The sequence below is a fragment of the Giraffa tippelskirchi genome, chromosome 4 (assembly GCF_054371585.1).
Source record: "Giraffa tippelskirchi isolate mGirTip1 chromosome 4, T2T-mGirTip1v1.2.pri, whole genome shotgun sequence".
Taxonomy (NCBI): domain Eukaryota; kingdom Metazoa; phylum Chordata; class Mammalia; order Artiodactyla; family Giraffidae; genus Giraffa; species Giraffa tippelskirchi.
Window position 1 is genome coordinate 190,748,066 of NC_137278.1, and position 16,453 is coordinate 190,764,518.

General features: G+C 42.9%; 1 protein-coding gene across 7 annotated transcripts in view; it reads left to right on the forward strand.

Moving 5' to 3' along the window:
* GRIN2B (glutamate ionotropic receptor NMDA type subunit 2B) overlaps window positions 1-16,453 on the forward strand; it is an 815,960-nt gene that overhangs the window by 708,980 nt on the left and 90,527 nt on the right. The gene's annotated exons all lie outside the window — the stretch shown is intronic.

Genomic DNA, 16,453 nt, shown 5'->3' on the forward strand with positions numbered 1-16,453 from the left:
CTAACCACTGGATTACCAGAGAAGTCCCCACCTTTAGTCTTACATCCCACAGAGACCTCAAACCCACCAAAGTCAAAACTCTCGTCTCCTCCTCTCTTCTTGCGTCAACACTGACACCAGTTATCAAGGTGGAAACCTGGGAACCGTTCTGGGTTATTTCTCTTTCTCATCTATCCCTCTCGGATCTGCCTGCTTCTCTTTCTTCTCTTCTTGTCTTTGTCATTTATTGCATGAGTCAGTGCACTTACCTCCTTTCCCTGACTCTAGTCCAGTCCTATTCTAATCTATCCTTTACACAGTGTCAGAGGGATCCTCCTAAACATAAAATTATTCACGTCTGTTCCATGACTCAAACTTTGCCCTAGCACTCCAGTGACATCAAGAGGAAAACTCAAAGCTACTCTGAGAAGCTTTGATTCTCGTGTTCTGGCTCCAAACTCCTGCCAGTCTCTTCATTCTCATTTTCCATCATTCCTCCCCTTAAACCCAATGTTCTATCCGTGAGAAACTGATTATGATTCTCTGAATCTACCAGACTCTCGCCTCCCTTTCTTAACCTGCTTTTCCCTTTGTCTAGAAGGGTCGACTTCCCTCTTCCTGTCTCAGAACTTTTCCACTTGACTAACTCTTTTTTTTTAGCTTGGGCCAACTAATCAGTTGGTCTTAATTTTTGGACAAAGATCTCAGTCAGTCACTTGGCTAACTCTTAATGACTCCTCAGGGTTCAGTACAGAAGTTGCCTCCTCTGGTGAGCTTTTCCTGACTTCCTTGCCGGCTAGATTGGAAACTGAGTATGTTTGTCCTGGAACCAATTGATACGTACCTTCATCCATACGCTTATCACACTATATTAGTGCTTGCTGATGTTTGAGTGTGTCTTTCTCCTGACTGCAAGTTCCTGCCAAATGAAAACTGAGTCCTTAATCTCTGTATCCTTAGTACAGATGCAGCCCAGAACATAGTAAAGTCTCAGTAAATGTTAAATGAACAAATAAATGAAATCCTAAATGATCGCATTTAATCCACACAACTTCTCATTGGGTAAGTATTATCCTTGTTTTATAGATGAGAAAACCTAGATCTGAGGAGGTTAAATAACTAGCTCAGGATCATGAGAATATCATGTCACAGAGCAGCATGGGTCTGTCTGAACCTCATGGGGAGTTCGCATGGGCACTAACAGCATCTCCTTGCACTCGAAGCAACTTCTGATGTAGAACAGCTTCGAGCATGGTTAGGAGAAAGGTAGGGAAGTAGGAAAGAGTCATATTAACAAGTTAGGGTCAGAGTGAGGAAAGTTAGCAATAGATCCTAAAGCCCAGTGAAATGGATGGACTTTATGCTGGCCTTTATTTTAGTTGCAAAATTTCTGTTAATGCCTGTAAAATCAACACCAGAGCTCCAGTTCACTAGCATTCACTGAGCCACCATTATATGCTTGGCTCACTGGAGAATGTAAAGCTAGCATTGCCACTGCTTGAGAAAGTCTGCACTGAGATATCTTTCTTCCCCCTCTTCTCTCATTTCTGTCTCTCCCTCAAAAGATATTAAACGTCTTAGACTCCTCTCTCCACTGGGTAGCAGGAAAGATGTTGGAGACCCACCTGTCTACACATGGTTGATGACAAATTTGATTGATCGCAAGGTTTGTTTTAATGGAGGGCAGAGTCACTGCCAAAGACATGTGCTTCTGCCTGAATGCTGTCTGGGTCCATTTCCTTACCTCTGGGTCCGTATCACCCTTTCTCCTTGCAGGAGGAAATCAGTCTTGTCGTCCTCTCTCTTTTCTTCCACGTGCTAGCCTGGCCTGGGTCCTGTCCCTACCATGGGTTAGGAGGTCTATGCCAGCTTAGCTCAAGGTTTCTGAGACAAGCAGTATGTTCCAGCTATCTCTCTCATTCCCTTTTCTCTGCCACTGGTGGATGTGCTTCAAAACCGACTTTCCCCTTACTGAGTGGAATGACCTCATCTTCATGGAAAGATTTGGTAGAGAAAAGAACAGACAGTAAAAGGCCATATAAACCCTTTAGGTTAAATGGCATTCTTTGCATTGATTTATTCACTCAAAAAATTTATTAGGTATCTACTATGCACCAGGCTCTTATATAGTCCTCTAGCACTAAGATTCGGTCACAAACCCGAAAGACAAAAATCTCTGCTCTTATGGAGTATCTTTATAGATAGGGAGATAGAAAACAAATGGAGCTAAGTAAGTTATACTGTATGCTGTTGTTTTCAGTCGCTCAGTCATGTCTGACTCTTTCCAGCCCTTTGGACTGTAACCCTCCAGGCTCTTCTGTCCATGGGATTCTCCAGGCAAGAATAAGAATACTGAAGCAGACTGCCATTTCCTCCTCCAGGGCATCTTCCAGACCCAGGGATCAAACCCATGTCTCCTGCATTGCAGACAGGTTCTTTACCACCTAGCCATTGGGGAAGCCCATACAGTGTGTTAGGTAGAGATAAATGCAAAAGAGTGAATGAAGGACATTTGAAGTGTAGCAGGGAAGGTGTTGAAATTCTAGATAAGTAGCTGAAGAAGTCCTCACTGAGAAGGTGACTGAGGTGACCATTTCTGCTTTATTTGTAAGGAGAGTTCTTGAATTAAGAATCAATTGGGAGAATCCAGAGTGAAGAACTTCTAGAACAAATCGTGGCTCCTGGTGAATGCTTAGTGACCACCATTGAAAGCCTCCCGGAAGGGAATTGCTGGCTATCTAAGAAGGGCCATAGTAACATGCATAACTTTTGAATCCTTAATCCTACAGTTCACATGTAAATGTTCAACTATTAGAGCTAGATGGGTACTCAGAATATGTCTCTAACCCCTTATTTTACAAGTGAGAAAACAGAGGGCCAGAGATTTGAATAATTAGGGCAGTTTAGCTGATGAGGAAGATAGGCCTCTTCTTTCAGAATATTTTCCCAACAGCCTCTTCTGGGGACTTTTCAAACCAGTGCTTAATGAAAGCTAGTATGGTTATCTGCTGTGTTACTCTCCCCAGATTATTTATTTTTCGTCTCTTATTCTTCTGTCCCTTGTGAAGTCAACCACACAAGGCATTTATATTAAAACCAATATCCTGATAAGTTAAAGGAGAATGCTAGACTCACAAGGACATTCAACCCTAAGGCTCCCACATTTTCTGTGCCTCTCAGGTTTTTTATTTAGCATGTAATTTAGTCTTTCTCAATCGTCACATCCTCCAGGTCAGGGCTTTGTTATCTGCATTCTGAAGTTCTCACTGCACACTACCTATGCATGCCTTTTTTTTTTTTAAAAGGTGAAGATGATAAAGTCCAGAAGTGTTTATTGATCTCACGCCCCTTTTCAACTAGACCCTGCCTGCTATCATAGGAGGTCCCTGCAATAAGACCTTTCATCCAAGAAGAGGCTGTTTTCTTCGAGGCAGTGGAAGGGAATCTGAAATTCTAGGAATTCTCATAGCCAATGACAGTCTGTCCCTTAGGCCTTTCACACCTGCAAACTGGTCTTCTCTGGTGGCTCAGATGGTAAAGAATCTGCCCACAATGCAGGAGACCTGGGTTCGAGCCCTGGGTCGGGAAGATCCCCTAGAGTAGGAAATGGCAACCCACTCCAGTATGCTTGCCTGGAGAATTCCGTAGACAGAGGAGCCTGGTGGGCTACAGTCCATGGGGTCGCAAAGAGTTGGACATGACTTAAGCAACTAACACACACACCTGGTCTTCCAAGTGGCTTAGTGTTACCTAATTGACTACATTAGAGCTGAGGCTGGCAGTGCTCTTCATTCTCACCTGCTCTAGAGATGGCCAGTTCCAACCACTGGGAAGTCTGCTTAGTTGTTAATGTACACCCTTCTCTATCTTACTGGATTATAGACCCTGGGTGGGGGTAGTTAGGGCTGTGTCTCACCCGTGTTCCTCTCACAGTACTCAGCCCTGGGCCTGGCATGGGATAGGTTCTTAACTGTTCGTTGAGCTCTTTCTGAAGCTGTGCTATAGAAACTGAGCATTATGATGGATTGGGGAGAGCTAAGATTTATGCTGCTCCCTCTATGCTCCCATGTAATTTGGCATGTCAAGATTTTGATACACTTAGTTTATTACTGTTCCAGTAATTTAACCAAGGCACATATAAAGTACAGTCCAACTCTGCCCAACAGCAGACAGGCCCAGTCAAGCCTAACCAATGAAATTTCAGCCGTTATAATCCACATCAAACAAACAGCCCCTAAGATATCTGAACCAACACTCCTTGACTTATCAAACTCAAAGTCAGCCTGCTGCCATCGTCCTTTCATCCAACCCAAACCAAACGTTATTGAAGTGAAGCTGCAGGATTCATTGTTACCCAGCATTGACCCAAAGTGTGGAACCTTATTCATCAGCCCCAGGCTTCTGCCTCCGGGGTACTCCTGGTGGGAAACTCATTATTGTGATTCTCAGAGCTTTTTTCCCTAGGTGGAGCCATTCTTTTTCAGAGAACATTTATTTAATTCCCTTTTGAGTGGGTGAGAACCTCTCTCTCTGGGGCGAGTCAGACAGCCCCCTCCATTCTGAGCTTCCCCATTTGGTCTTCTCTCCCTCAAGGGTGAAGAGTAGGCAGCATTCTTCTACGTCAAGGCCAGGGAGGCAAGGAATGCGCCATTATACTTCAGGTCTTTTGTTTTAACCTTCAAGACCATGTCCACTAGAGGTTCATAACTTCCAGAGGTCATATCATAGGCCAAATTGATGGTGATATTCCATCAACAATGCCAGTGAATGAGAAGGAAAGTGTGGAAAGGCATCATGCTGTATTGGAGAGCATTTGACCTTTATCTTTATGGAGACTTAAGTTGAAATATGAGTTCTGCTGTTCACTGACTTTGTGACCTTGAACAAAGTCACTTGATTTCTCAAAAGCTTGCATACTTAGGTCTTCAAAGCTTGCTTTTCTCTTCTATGAAATAGAAAGAGGAATTATAGGAATTTTCTACCACTGTGGAACAAATTCCCACAAATCTGGTGATTTTAGTTGAGATAAATTCATTATATCAGTTTTTAGAGATCAGGAGTCCAGGGATGTCTCTAACTGGGTCTTGAACTGAGGGTCTTACAAGGCTGCAGTCCCAGTATTGGCTGTGCTGTGTTCCCATCTGAAGCTTTGAATGAGGAAGAATCCCCTTCAAGCTTGTTCTGTTTTGTCGGCAGGATTGATTTGCTTGTGGGCTTCCCTGGTGGCTCAGATGGTAAAGAATCTGCCCTCAGTGCAGGAGACCTGGGTTCAATCCTGGATTGGGAAGATATCCTGGAGAAGGAAATCGCTACCCACTCCAGTATTCTTGTGTGGAGAATTCCATGGACTGAGGAACCTGGTGGGCTACAGTGCATGGAGTCGCAAAGAGTCAGACATGACTGAGCAATTAACACTTTCACACTTTTGTTTTCATTTGCTTGTGTCTACTTGGCTTGAGATTCTTGCAGGATGTGGCCTAGAGGCCCCTAACCGTATGGTCCTCTCCACAGGCAGGTTGACAGCGTGCTGTTTGCTTCTTCAAGGCCAGTGGGAGAGTCTCTCCCTCTAGTGTGTAAAGAAGAAATCTTATGTAACATAACATGGTCACGAAAATAACAGTTACATCACCTTTGCCGTTACCATAACCTAACCAAGGAGGGAGCATCTTACCACTTTTTGCCGTATTCTACTGGTTAGAAACAAGCCCTCAGGGAGGAGATGACACAAGGTAGTAGCTCAGTAGGAGTCACCTTAGGGTGTATCTGCTGAAATAATATCTGCTCCCCCACCCCTACATTCAGTTATGGTGAGGATTCAGTGAGATAATCTATGCAAAACATATGAAAAAAATATCAGTTCCTTTCTTCCTGTCTGGGAGACACACTGAGGCAGATGTTTGGAGAATCTTGTTGTTCAGTTGCTCAGTCATATCCGACTCGTTGCGACTCCATGGACTGCAGCTTCTATTCACAAGCTTCTGACTAGAAGCATTACATGTATTTCTTTGGATTATTCTTTTGTAATTCCAGAGAGAGGAGCTTCAAATCATTAACCTCTTATGGTTTGCTGCTGTTTCATGTTCTTGTTTTTTGTTCTGGAGAGCAGCCACTGCAGACTGTTCCCTTGTTTATTAGTGAGCATTGTCTGAGGAATTAAAAAAACAATTCTCAGTGTCTTAAGGTGACTGATTAGAAGAACACAAATTTCTGGGGCGAAATGGTGCTTTCAGGTTTCTTCTAATCATTCCTTTCAAATACATGTCTTTCTTTTTACTCTTTCCCGGATTCCACAACAGGGCCTATAGATGTTTCCCACCGTTTCCCTGCTATTTAAATATTTATTTGTGTAGAACTTGCCTTGCAGGAAAAATTCGAGTGAATCAGAGAAATCAGTGAATAGGAGAGTAGAAATGTTAAGGAAGGTCAGGGAAGGGGGCTGTTGACATCATTCCTCCTACCTGGAGCCCAATCTAGTATCAAATGGGGAAAAGAAAAATCAAGGTCTGGATGAAAAAAGAAGGAGGAGGAGGAGGAAAGGGGGATTGGGGAGAAAGAAGAGGAAATTGTTTATTTCTGTGATGAACTTAGTACCAAGAATTTGATTTTTTAAAAATTATGATTGTTTCCAGACTTAGAGTCAAATATCTTAAAATAATCTACATATCCACAGTGAAAGAAAATTCAGAATGACTTTGTCTCCACCAGCTGAATTAAATGGTCATTCATCATTGAAAAGGAGAGATGGTCCTGAATAACATAGAGAAGCATTTTAGTTGATTGCTGAAATAATCGATGGTATTTTCTTTTAATGCAGATACTGTACTGAGTTTGAACAATAAGTTATGTTGAAAAGGAGCATGCCAAATAGAAAGAGTACAGAAGACAGAGTCAAAAATCCTGACTTTGAAACTTCATAGATTTTTATCTATGGTTAAGTTACTTAACTGCTTCATATCCCAGTTTCTTCATCTTTAAAATGCAATAATAGTAACTACTCATAGGAAGGTTGTAAGGATGAAATATATATATATATGTATAAAGAGCCTAGAAATCCAAGTTCAAGCCTGAACTTTGCCAGAAGCAAGTTTTGTTGCCTTACACAGTCACTCAACCAATCTGGGCCTCAGTTTCCTCCGTCTTCAAGTGGGAATTCTGAAAGAGGCTGCTGTATTGATTACTAGTGATGTGACAAAGAAATGACAAGCATCAGGGCACAACTCACACATACCTAGCATTCAAGTACTTCAGAATGCACAGAGAAGGCACACATAAGCAGATAAACATGCATTTCTGGAAGATAAATTCCAGATGATGTTGGAGCTAGTCTACATTTTACTTCTAAAACGTATTCAGAGTTGTAGCATTATATATACGTGTCATGGAAAAAGCTTATAATCAAAGAATGTGTGTAGCAATTTGCCACTGAGAATAATTAGGCCCTTCATCACGAGAGAATCACAGCCTCTCAGACGGGAAGGCACATTTGCAGGCATCTGATGGGAGCCCCTCATTTACTGATGAGGATACAGTCCAGGCTGGCAGAGGTTAGGTAATTCACTCAAGGTCACATGCCGAATGGCAGAGATGGAACTGGGTGCCAGGGCCTTGCCCTCCCCACCCAAGGCCCCCTCAGCAGGGCAGAGGGTGCTAATGACTGATTCCCAGGGAAGAAAAGTGAAACTAGGTACTAACTTCTACATTCAAAATAATGAGACTTTTTTTTTTTTAAGAAAGAAAGTTATGTTTTAAGCAATTATTTTGATTATTTAATTTGACTTGTAAGGTCAAATTACAGACTTGAATTGCCAAAAATGTCACAAAGTCTACCTGAGTGACCCCAGATTCTGAAGAGAAGAGAGGCTTCTCTTTTCTAAACATCATTAAAGCACCCACACGTACACTTCTCTTGACAAGTAAACACATAAAAGCTGGCTCTTGTGCTGGGCCCAGCCCTGGACCCACTTCTAGTTAAGACTGTCATCAATGACTTGGATGCGGCAACAGCAAACTCATTAAGTTCATGGATGAGACTGACTCTAAAGTGGAGGCTAAAGCCTTGAGGGATGCGATTAGAATTGGAAATGGCCTCAACAAATTGGACAAGTAATCAGAAGCTGACAGGATGAAGTTCAGCCAAGACAAGGGCAGAGGGAAGTCGAGGACTCAGAGAAAATAAAGACAAGAAAACCCTGAGACGTGGACATGGCAGGTCAGGCTGAGAACTACCAGAAGGTGTGTGGGCTACCGAGAACCTGGAAGTAAACACGATGCAGTTATGGCGCGTGAAGTTACATGGTTACTGAGGTCACCATGTGCAGCAATGCAAGTCAGTGTCTATCTGTGGATCCTACGTTTTATGGAAAGGAGAATGGAGTCTGAAGTTTTTGTGCGAGGTTTATGCCCTGCATTGATCTTAACAATAGAAGTATGTCCACCAAAAAGTAATCTGGAGTAAGAGCCAGTGGTTAATATTGCTCGCAGATTTTAAAACCTTTAGCTAAAAAAAGAAAAAAAACCATTGTCTTCGTTATCTGGGCAGGTAGTGAGTGTGGCCCTTACCTATGAGGTAGACTCCTCAGTTACACATTTGGTTCCTGCGGGTATAGGGCAACATGGCCATTCTTTGATTCTAAGCTCCTCATTTTTCACAGATAATTCAGAATGGTCCAGAAGTATTGAATATTGTTGGTCTCACCATTGTTTAAAATCAGCATGTCACTGAGGTGCTTGAACGTTTTGTCTGTGTGCAGTATTCCGTGATGTCTAATTCTTCCCACGTAAGGGTGGACTCAGAATAGAGAAGTCAGCCAAAGGGAACCCATAACACGGTGAGGGGGAGGAGATGAGCTGGATTCTGAGCCAGGAGCAGAGACGACAGCTAGGAGAGGAACAGAGAGAAGGGTAGAATTCACAACAGCAGGACAGCAGACAGGATGGAAGTGGGGGTTTTGCCCTACTTCCTTACAAAACCCTGAATTGAATTTACACAGATTGTCTTGTGTAATATTCAGATCTAGACATGAATACCGTTGATAAACATACTTTACTGGTGGGAAGACTGAGGGAAGGGGGTCACACTGAAGGAATATTGAGTCTAAGCCCAGTTTTTGAACCAGGTTTGTGTGACATCAATACCTGTGTTTTTAAAACCAACTGCTATTGTGTGTGTGCTCAGTCATATCCAACTCTTTGCGACCCCATGGACTATAGCCCACCAGGCTCCTCTGTCTGTGGGGACTCCCCAGGCAAGAATACTGGAGTGAGTCACCATTTCCTTCTCCAGGGGATCTTCCCAACCCAGGGATTAAACCCAAGTCTCATGTCTCCTGTATTGGCAGGCAGATTCTTTACCACTATGCCACCTGGGAAGCCCCAAAACTGAACTAATTGGCCCCTAAAAATATAAAAGAGGAAGAGCAGGGTGAAGACAAGGTTGTGGCAAATTTAAAAAGTGAAAGAGAGAAAGATGAAAAGAGAAAATGACTAGAGAAAAACAGAACAGGGATAGAAAGAAGGAGATATGGTAGGGGGAGGTAGGTTAAGAAATGGAGGGAAAGGAGGCCGCAGTGAAATGAGGGGAGGGAGGTGTGAAACCCCAGCAGAGGATGTGGCGTGCGTCTGACAAGCACGTTCTAAATGTTGATCAAGACATCCTTCTTCCAAGATGTACTGCACTTTTCTAATCTCCCCAGAGAACTGGATCCTGTGGAAAACTACAGACTCTACAGGAATTAAAGAGAACCTGGTGAGCATCTGTTGGAAAATAAGAGGATGATTAAAAGGACAGTAAATGGAACACGTGTGGCAACTTAAAAGGAAATGGGACATTGGAACATTGAGAAGTGACCTATTAATGGTTGTCAGGTATGAAAAAGCTGTTAACACTGACTGCCCAAAACCACAGGAGTTAACTGGTATTAGGGCAGACCTCCTCCCTCTCTGTGAACACAGTGACAGCTTTTACTGCCTCTGCTGCTGCAGAATCTTTTTATTTTCATGACCCATCCAAGGCACTTTCTAGCACTGGGATCTGCTGCTGACTGGCTGCCATGGTGTGTGGATCAAGAAGCATTGTTCTTGAGATTTCGCTGGGACCTTGAGTAGGATAGGCATGATCAGAACCAGGAATTGCCTGGTGGCTCAGTGATTAAGACTTTGTCTTCCAATGCAGGGGGTACAGGTTTGATTCCTGGTCAGGGAACTAAGATCCCACATGCCGCAGGGTGTGGCCAAAAAAGTTAAAAAAAAAAAAAAAAGAACCAGAGTGCCTTCCCTGGGAAGAATTGTGGCTTTTGGGGTGTCACCTGGGTTTGAATTTTGACACTGCACCTTTTGGCTCAGTGCCCTTGGGCAAGTTACTCAGCATTCCTGAACATCAGTTCTCTCTTCAGTAACAAGGAGAAAATATGACTTACCTGGCTGGGTATGTAGACCTTCCTCAGGTACAGGAGATTGGAGGTATTCCATAAATGCTATCCTTCATTTCCTGTTTCCTTCCCTTGAGGGTACAACAAAGGGGAAGAGAATGCCTCCCCTTCACCATCACCTGTCATAAGCAGGGGAATCAAGAGTAGGGAAAGAAGAGGGGTCGCATTCTATGCCCAGAAAATTCATACTCATTCCAGGTAGGATGGGGCTTGCCATCCTGTGGTCACCAGGAGCTCAGTTCTCAGTGTGACATGACTTACAAGAAGCTCACTTGCCAAGTGGTTCTTCAGTGTTAAAGGCTGACATCTGTGCTCTGTTACTGGTATTATTAAAGATGGACCATTATGAAATGAGAGTTTAAGCACCCTTCCATAAAAAGAGTTGGACTCCTACACTCTGGAAATGTGTTTAACTTGCAAATTAAGAAGACTCTTGTGATGACTCAGATGGTAAAGAATCAGCCTGCAATGCAGGAGACCTGGGTTCAATCCCTGGGTTGGAAAGATCCACTGGAGAAGGGAATGGCAACCCACTCCAGTATGCTTGCCTGGAAATTCCCATGGACAGAGGGGCCTGGCATGCTACAGTCCATGGGGTCACAGAGAGTCGGACACGACTGAGCGACTACACTTTCACTTTTTCACTTTGTCTTGTGCTAAGTGATTGAAAGCTACAAAGCCCAGCTCCACTGTCTTTGGAAAACATGACTTTCCCTCCAAGATGTTTCTTTCATCAGTGTCAGTGCCCAGTGATTGCCTCTGCCGATAACTCCTCTGCCTGCACATACCTGTCTATCTGTGTTCATTCAGCATGATACTATATATGCCTATGGACATATCTTGGCCTTGGTTTACTCCTTACCAAAAAAAAATCATCATCGTTACTGAGTTCAAGTCCTTTAAATCTATTATTGTCATTTCCCGGTATTGTGGGAAACCTTGTACTAGTTTCTTTTGAGTTTTGTTGTTGTTGTTAGTTTTTGTTTTTCAGTTATCTTGTATAGCATACTCTAGAAAACAGGGTCAAGGGAGGTGTCCTTGTCTGGAAAGTTTGTTTTGTGTACTTAAGCCACTGGAGATGGGCTTTTGCTCAGTTTCCTTGGGCAGATCTTGTTTATCCCTTTGTTTTGTCAGGTCAAGGAGTACGTAACTCTCACCATCTGGGACAGTGGAAAGATGACAGCAGATCTCTCTAAAGAGTAGAAGCCTTCCTTTCCACTTCAGTGGGAAATCTGATCTTGTGTCTTTTAAATCCCGTTTGCCAGTCAGACCTATATACTTATTTACAGGTCAGTGACATCATTTTGGCCTCAACTCTTAAACAAGTGCTATTTGAGTTAGTGAAACAATTTACTGATGCCGCTTGGACTTCAGTGATTTGGCACCCAAATTAGAAGGGAAAAGGAAAAGGGTACTGAAATATTTATTTGATGGACTATGTGAACAGGCATCTTCATATGTCCAGCTTCTATGTATATTAAGGATCTACTGACCTAAACAGGGAGGAAAACTAGTAAACCTTTTCATCAAGGTCCCATTTACACTTAGGTTATGAAGGATAATGGTTTCTTAGCTTAGATAAGACTCAGTGTCGTGATCATTGTTTTCAGAAAACGCTGACTAAGCCATGAACCATTTCTTGCTGCAGATGCAAAATGTATGGAAATTCTGATACTTCCTTTCACTGATGGATGCCAGAACTTTACCAAAGATGGAACATCTCATTGAAAAAGACTCACTGATGTTTTTCTTAAGGAAATGTACACAGATGCACAATTCATTTTTTCATTGTCCTTTTCTATGCACATATCTTTTTTAACCTGCTCAGTGTGGGCCATGAGTGTCATGACCAGAAATAGACAAAGAGGAGTGTGACCGTAATTATGAATGGAATTTCTTCCGCCAGGTTTCAGCTTAAACCTCAGTTGCTCAGGGAAGCCATCCCTGTGCCCCCAAATCTCTAACTTAGCACCTCTTCTTGTGTATGACTCTGCCGCCCTGCCTTTCCTTGTTAGCTTTCAGAACGCATTAATTTCCTGTCTATGACCTGTATTTTTTATTGAAGTACAGTTAATTTACAATGTTGTTATGCATATGTTTATCCAAAACTCCTAATTTATCCCCTGCCCCCTCTGCTATCTCTTTTGGTAACCGTAAGTTTATTTTTTATGTCTGTGGGTATATTTCTGTTTTTGAATAAGTTCATTTCTATCATTTTTTTTAGTTTCCACATATAAGTGATATCATTTGACATTTGTCTTTGTCTGACTTACTTCACTTAATATGGTAACCTCTAGGTCTGTCTGTGTTGCTGTAAATGGCATTATTTCATTCCTTTTTATGGCTGAATAATATTCAACTGACAAGGTCTCAATAGACGGTGTCACCATTCACCCATGGCCCAGACCCCAAACCTCAGAGTCATCTTTTGTTCCTCTCTTTCTCTCCATCTCATATCATGTGTCAGCAAGTCCTGTCATCTTTACCTTCCAAATGTATCCTGAAACTAACCAATTCACACCCCCTCTATTACCACCACCATGGTCAAACTCACTACCATCTCCTCACTTGACATCTCCATCTACTCTTGCTGACCATAGTCAGTGCTCTATGTAACAGCCACAGTAGTACATTCAAAACAGAACATTTCATGTCAGTGACTTGCTCAGAACCCTGCAACAGCTATCCCTCAAACACAGATGGTCCAAAGCCTCACTACATGGTCTGTCCATTCCCGATCCCACCAGACTCATTTCCTGCCACTCTTCCATCATATTCTCCAGCTCCTGTCATATTGGCCAACTTCCTGTCCCTTAAACACTCCAAGGAAGGTGCCATTGCAAGATTGATGCCCTTTCAGAATTCCACCTGAAATTCTTCTCCTTTAGGTATCCACAGGACCCTCAATTCATACAAGTGCCTGCCCAAATGTCACCCTTTGGAGAAAACCTCCCTGACCACCCTTTGTCCCATCACACACCTTCCTCTTTCCCACATTTAATTTTCTTAATAACACGTCTCTCCAACTGACCCTCTTATTATATGTTTGCCTACTGTCTATCTGCCTCACTGGAGTGTAAACTTCCGTGGGCAGGGAGTGGATCATTCACCTCTGTCCCCAGAACCTAGAAAAATGCCTGTGTCCTAAGTGGTGTATAGTTGTTGAATGAATGAATGAACAAAAACTTGTATTCTAATTATAACTGTTGGTATATGAAAGTTTTTTCCTGAGCTTGCGTTTCCACCATCAAATGCCAGAGGTGTAAAATATCTTCCCCAGCATAACGCATGGGAACCCAAGCACATACTCATTTCCTCCCTGCCACTGTCTAGGTGAAGCAGAATGTCTTACTTAAAGCAAGCGAACGGCTAGATTCAGGGCACCAAGTTAAAGAGCCCAGGTTCACACATTTGCCAGTTCTTCTGTGCTCACACTCAATCTTTTGATGACTACTTACATCTGCTGTTTCCAGCAGATGATGAGTGTCTGTTGATTCCAATTAGACAATTATCTTTGCAGAAAAGCAGCACGTGGGGGGAGGTGTTGCAAGCCCAGATGTACGCTGCTTTTCCATCTTCTTCTGCTCCTCCCTGTACCCTGAGCTAATAAAGTGGTGTCTGGGAAAGTGCTGGCAGGGTAGTGAGGGGGAAAAATGAGATAGGTATCTGGTCTTTGCCCAGAGGGAGCTCTTAAGGAGAGTCTATTGATTTCCCTTCTTTGTAGAAAACAGGAAAAAGTGCAAATGGCCCTCTCTCCATTTCCAGTCCCTCTAGTCCTGCAGACTGTTTCATCATCCTGCACTCTTCTATGTGAAGAGATTTGTTTTCTCATATTTCTCTACACTCTTTTTTTTTTTAACTTTTTATTTTATTTTGGGATATAGCTGATTAACAATATTGTGATAGTTTCAGGTGGACAGCAATGGAACTCAGCCATGTATCTACATATCCATTCTCCCCTAAACTCTCCTCCCATCCATGCTGCCACATAACATTGAGCAGAGTTCCCTATGCTAACAGTAGGACCTTGTTGGTTTTCCATTTTAAATACAGCAATGTGGACACATCCATCCCAGACTCCCTAACTAACCCTTCCCCCCATCCTTCCCCGCTGGTAACCTTAAGCTTGTTCTCTAAGTCTGTGAGTCTCTTTCTGTTTTGTAAATAAGTTCATTTGTATAGTTTCTTTTAGATTCCACATATAAAGGATATCGTATGATACTTCTATTTCTCTGACTTACTTCACTCAATGTGACAATCTCTACATCCATCCATGTTGCTGCAAATGACACGCACCCCAGTGTTCATTGCAGCACTCTTTACAATGGCCGAGACATGAAAGCAACCTAAATGTCCATTGACAGGTGAATGGATAAAAAATATGTATATATACACAATGGAATATTCAGTTCAGTTCAGTCACTCAGTCATGTCCAACTCTTTGCGACCCCATGAATTGCAGCACTCCAGGCCTCCCTGTCCATCACCAACTCCCAGAGTTTACCCAAACTCATGTCCATCGAGTCGGTGATGCCATCCAGCCATCTCATCCTCTGTCATCCCCTTCTCCTCCTGCCCCCAATCCTTCCCAGCATCACGGTCTTTTCCAGTGAGTCAACTCTTCGCATGAGGTGGCCAAAGTATTGGAGTTTCAGCTTCAACATCAGTCCTTCCAATGAACGCCCAGTACTGATCTCCTTTAGGATGGACTGATTGGATCTCCTTGCAGTCCAAGGGACTCTCAAGAGTCTTCTCCAACACCACAGTTCAAAAGCATCAATTCTGCGGTGCTCAGCTTTCTTCACCATCCAACTCTCACATCCATACATGACTACTGGAAAAACCATAGCCTTGATTAGACGGACCTTTGTTGACAAAGTAATGTCTCTGCTTATGTTACTCAGCCTTTAAAAAGAATGAAATAATGCCATTTGCCTTTGAATTTTTAAATCTCTTTTTAGCATTAACATCCCATCAGGTCCCAGAATACACGTTCATTCAGTGTCCTGCCTTACTGGACCACTCTTAGCCCAGGCACCAGAATGAAATCCATCACTTCCTGATAAGTGCCAATACCAAAGTGTTTTTCAAGCATTGGCATTAAGTAATGAGTTACTGGCTGAAAGGAGGGATGTAAAGATGTCAAAGAAGCATCCTAATAGCACCCATCCGTGGTGTGGACTGTACTGAATGGTATTCCCTAGAGGTCTGGGGAAATCCAGGAAGTGACTGTAAGTACAGATAACGAGATCTTCAAAATTCAGGACAGAGGGGACACAAGTACGCCCATAGCTGATTCATGTAAATGTATGGCAAAAACCACTGCAATATTGTAAAGTAATTAGCCTCCAATGAAAATAAATAAATTAATTTTTTTAAGTAAAGCATGAAAATGGGAAGCAACAAAACAAGACCATCATATATAGAGCAAGTGTTTACCAATCTCCCTGCACCTGAGCCTCACACCTCCTCCCCAACCATGCTCAGTATGGCAGAGGGTGTCGCTGTTTACCAAAATGTGTTTGCTCTTCATCTTGGGGCATACAACTGGACTCTCTTTTCCAGATTCTCTTACAGTTAGGTGTGGCCATGTGACCAATGGCCCACCAATGCAACATGAACAGAAGCAATGGCTGTCATAAAACCCTCCCCCACAAGCTCAACTCTGTTCCTTCTGTCTCTGTCTGGCTGCAAGGGAAACACCTCCATGGGGATCTTGAAAGCCTCCTGTTGAAGATGGAGGAGTCTCCACTGGCCCCAAATACCTACATGAAGGAGGCTGCTCTGGCCTCCTCAGTGCAGTTACGTGAGTTAGAAATGGAATTCTGTTGTGTGGGAGTTATAAAACACTTCAGAGATTATTTGTTACAGAGCTGATACACCAGATGCTATAAGGTGGTTTTCAGCATGTGTATTTCTTTTTCCTCCATTTTATTGTGCCATCAGCCCTCCATATCTTTGGGTTCTGTGTCCTCAGATTCAGCCTGGATTGAATCCAGCCAACTGGGGTTGTTTGAACCCACAAATGTGGACCCTGCAGATACGAG